Consider the following 5084-nt stretch of genomic DNA (forward strand, 5'->3'; position numbering starts at 1 on the left):
AAACAAAGTCTTGCTCTGTCATCCAGGCTGGAGTGCAGTGGCACTATCTTGGCTCATTGCAACTTTTGCCAATTCTCCTGCCTCAGGTTCCAAGTAGCTGGGATTACAGGCGCCCCCACCCTACCACATTCGGCTAATTTATGTATTTTTAGTAGAGATGGGGCTTCCCCATGTTGGACTAGGCTGGTCTCGAACTCCTGACCTCAGGTGATCTGCTGGCCTCAGCCTCCCAATGTGCTGGGATTACAGGTATGAGCCACTGCGCCTGGACACATTTCACAATTCTGAAAGGCAATAAGTGTTTTTAATAATGAATGATTCCAGGCAGGGCACAGTGGCTCACACCTGTAATCCCAGCACTTTACGGGGCCGAGGCAGGCAGATGACTTGAGGCCAGGAGTTCGAGATCAGCCTGACCAACATGGTGAAACACTGTCTCTACTAAAAATACAAAAAAAATTTAGCCAGGAATGGTGGTATGTGCCTGTAATACCAGCTACTCAGGAGGCTAAGACAGGAGACTCACTTGAACCCGGGAGACAGAGATTACAGTGAGCTGAGATTGCACCACTACACTCCAGCCTGGGTGACAGAGCAAGACTCCATCTCAAAAACAAAAAAATGATTCCAAATAGACATGCAAACTGATACACACATACATGTATGCATATCTTAAGCACGATTGCATTTTTAAGTAGCAGGACAAAATATACTTTGAAATAATTAAGCATCTTCCTTTGGAAAATACCACATGCTTAAGAGATCTCACTGGCAGCTCAGACATTTCATCCCCACCCCCTACTTCAGGCAGGTGCTATTCTTTCGGGTAGAAGCAAAGAGGGAGACTCATTTAAGGCCAGGAAGCCAATACATGAGAATGAAAGGAGAGAGGAATGTGGTTATCATCACACATCAAAATCTACTCAAGCATCCAGTCTAGCAGATCATTCAGTCTTTGGAGTTCCTTTTATTTATCTTGGAGTCTATGTTTGTCTCAATTTAGATTACTCCTAAAATGGAGAAAAAATACCCCACCCATGAAGCAGTTGAATTAAAAGAAAACATAAACTGACCTTTAAAAATAGTTTGAATTCAGCTTCTTTGGAAAGGGAGACTGTAAGATTGGCTAATGCTCAAAAACGGTAATTTTCCTTTATTTAACTCAAAGTAATAATTTATCTCAAAATGAAATCACAGTTACTTATAAAGATGATGGTATCTAGCTTTTCATTTGGAAGTATTTTCCAGAAAGCAACTCAGAAATTTACAAAGTTAAACCTATACACACATTGGGTGTATGCGGTCAGGAGTATGCTTTGTTTACCTGTAACTGATTTTAACTGAATTGCTCTTCTTTTAAAGAAAAATGTGCATCAGACGGGTGGGAATGGCAGCTGAGGAGTGAGACAGCAGGATATGTGGGCTATGTGGATATATCCAAAGGGATGGATGAGACTGTTGCTGAGTTCATCAAGAGGACCACCTTGAAAATCCCCATGAATGAACTGACAACAATCCTAAAAGCCTGGGACTTTTTGTCTGAAAATCAACTGTAGACTGTAGATTTCTAGCAGAGAAAGGAATCTGTAGTTCAGCACTTGGTTCAGCTGTGTGAGGAAAAGCGTGCAGGTCTCAATGATGCTACCCTGTTAGACATCATTTATACTCAATTTCATCAACACCAGAAAGTTTGGAATGTTCTTCAGATGAGTAAAGGACCAGGTGAAGATGTTGACCTTTTTGATATGAAACAATTCAAAAATTCATTTAAGAGAATTCTTCAGAGAGCATTAAAAAATGTGACAGTCAGCTTCAGAGAAACTGAGGAGAATGTAGCCTGGATTCGAATTGCCTGGGGGAACACAATACACTAAGCCAAACCAGTAGAAACCTACCTACGTGGTATACTACTCCCAGACTCCGTATGCCTTCACGTCCTCCTCCAAGATGAGGCACAATATGCCACTTCTGGGTCAGGCACTGACAAATTGCTAGCAAACACCATCAGATTGTGAAAATGGATCTGAGAAGTTGATATCTGGACTCTCTTAAGGCTATTGTTTTGAAACAGTATAATCAGACCTTCAAAACTCACAACTCTATGACACCTCTACAGGAAAGAAGCCTTGGACTAGATATAAATATGGATTCAAGGATCATTCATGAAAACATAGTAGAAAAAGAGTCCAACAAATAACTCAGGAAATGTTTGGAGATTATCCTCAACCACCACTAGAATTTGCACAATATAAGCTTGAAATGAAATTCAAAGTGATTTAAATGGGAGCATCTTGGCTGAGAGGGAAGAACCCCTCCGATGCCTAATAAAGTTCTCTAGCCCACATCTTCTGGAAGCATTGAAATCCTTAGCACCAGCTGGTATTGCAGATGCACCCCTTTCTCCACTGCTCACTTGCATACCCAAAAAGAGAATGAATTATTTTAAAATTAGAGATAAATAAGATGTGTGTGGTTTCATAAACACAGCTCCTCCTTCATGACATTGCACATGCACTTCAGCTAATGGCTGGCTGTATAGCTTCTGTCTGTAAACTTGTATTTTAGAAAATCCTTGTTATTGAATTTTTTAGAAATGCTCACAGAATTGTTGGGACTGATTTATTCCTCCACAATATGCATCTTCTCTCGCATATCCTGCTAACTAACAGTTGTGGCATTTGAGATGACAGGACATACATATACATGGCCCCACACTCGACCATGAGTGCCTGAATGCTCTGAAATCAAGCATTTGGCACAGTGCTGGAGACTTTGGGGCTTGTGCTCTTTTTCCCACTGCTGTCTCTTCTTGATTCTGGGGAGGTCAGATTCCAGCCGCTGGTTTCCAGGGATTGATTCTTAAGCCTTAGATCCACAGAAAGAAGCAACAGGAAACTACACTCACTCAAAACTTTTTAGAAGAATCATGAAATTGGTCCATTCAGAGGACAGAGTTGAGTCCATTGTGCTATTGTTGCAAGAGGTTGCATATTTGGTGAGTCGGTTATATAAAATAATATTCTTGCTGTAAATATGATACTTGTCATAATTTGTTTTATCACGTGTATAACACTCAAACTGACAAATATTATACTGACTTATGAATAAAGATAAAAAAAGAAAAATGTGCATCACTTTCATTTCAGTAGAGTTTTTTGTTCAACTCAAATAAAAAAGATGACAAAGAATTAATAGCCTTATTTGATTTTTAAAAATCTTACAAATTAAAGATAAAAGAAAAATAGTCAAAGGACAAATAATTTTGACATGGCCAATAAACATTTGAAACAACCATTAACTTCATTAACAATCTAAGGAGTACAAATTATAACAAGTACAAGGTACCATTTTTCACTAGTGCAGTTGGAAAGAAAAAATTTAAATAATAATAATGTTGGGGAATGTATATAAAAATAAATGCAGTGTTATACACTGCTGGTATAAATGTAGTGAGTGTTTGCGTGTATGTATATACATCCACATATATAATTTCAAAAAGGTATTGATTCAAATTGATTATATATATGCTTATATAAGTATATATTTATAGGAATATATACAAATATATGTATGTGCATTTATCTAGATACATAATATTATAAATATATTTATATTTAGAGGGCAATATGCATTTGAAACAACATTTAACTTCATTAAGAATCTAAGGAAGAATCTTCCTGAAGATCCTTCATGGAATCAAGAAATGGAATGGGCCATGAAGAGATGGTCTTCACGGGATTCCCAGCATACTTCATACCAGAGAGAGAGAGAATATAACATCTATTGTTCTCCATAACTATTCTCATTACATTAAGAATAAACAACAACCAGGAAGTGCAAAACTCTGGCAGCCATGAGCATAACTGAACATGTGATTTCTAAAATTCATGTCCCATATTTTACACACGCACACACACACAGACACACACACACACACACACACACACACAGAGAGTCATGTGTGTTTTAAAGTCTTAAAAGAGTGCATATTCTTTGATTCAAGAACTAGATATCTAGAAATTTATTCAGAAATAATCACAGATATGCTCAAAGATATAGCTACAAGAATGCTCATTAGACAGCTATCAAAAACATTATCAAAAACTTGGACACAGCCGAGATGTCCAACAATACAGAGTTGCTTATGTTATAAAATATTTATACAACAGAAAAGTACGCAGAGGCAGAAGAATATTTAATGTCCATAATATATTAAATGAAAAGGGAGCCAGGCATGGTGGCACACACCTGTAATCTCAGCACTTTGGGAGGCTGAGGTGGGAGGGTCGCATGAGCCCAGGAGTTCGATGCTGCAGTGAGGCACAATTGCGCCACTGCACTCTAGCCTGGGTGACAAAGTGAGGCCATGAACTGGGATTATTGATGATTTTGATTTTATTCCAATTGTTTACCTGTCTTTTCTATAATTTCGTATTTTTTTAAAAAACAGCTTTGTTGAGATGTCATTCACATATCATACAAGTATTACTTTTTCTTTTCTTGACAACATCTTGCTCTGTCACCCAGGCTGGAGTGCAGTGATGTGATCTTGCCTCACTGCAACCTCTACCTCCCAGGTTTAAGCAGTTCTCCTGACTCAGCTTCCCAAGTAGCTGGAATTACAGGTGCATGCCACCATGCCCGGCTAATTGTTTTGTATTTTTAGTAGAAACAGGGTTTCACCATGTTGGCCAGGCTGGTTTTGAAGTCCTGACCTCAAATGATCTGCCTGCCTCCACCTCCCAAAGTGCTGGGATAACAGGCGTGAGCCCCTGCATCCGACTATTACATTTACAATTAAGAAAAAAAGTAATAGCATCATTCTTACTGATTGAGGTAAACCTCTTTTGGGCAAATAATTAATCAACATTGCATCTCAATTATTTTAATATTGGGTTCATAGCCAGCATTTATCCAGCACTTCACATTCTGCAATGTACATTTACTTTTATACAAGTTTCTTCTAGCCAAGTAGACCTCATTGCACATAAACAAATAATGACCTGCACCTGTTACGTTGCAAGAAATTAAGTCTTGTTGGGGGTCTTTTCTCCCCCTTACTGGAAATTTCACTGTGAATAAGA

General features: G+C 38.5%; 1 pseudogene; it reads left to right on the plus strand.

Moving 5' to 3' along the window:
- Nucleotides 1–1445: 1445 nt before the first annotated feature.
- LOC108303035 lies at nt 1446–2477 on the plus strand (annotated as a pseudogene).
- The last annotated feature ends 2607 nt before the right edge of the window (nt 2478–5084 follow it).

Source organism: Cebus imitator, unplaced genomic scaffold (genome assembly GCF_001604975.1).
Source record: "Cebus imitator isolate Cc_AM_T3 unplaced genomic scaffold, Cebus_imitator-1.0 Scaffold44, whole genome shotgun sequence".
Lineage (NCBI taxonomy): Eukaryota > Metazoa > Chordata > Mammalia > Primates > Cebidae > Cebus > Cebus imitator.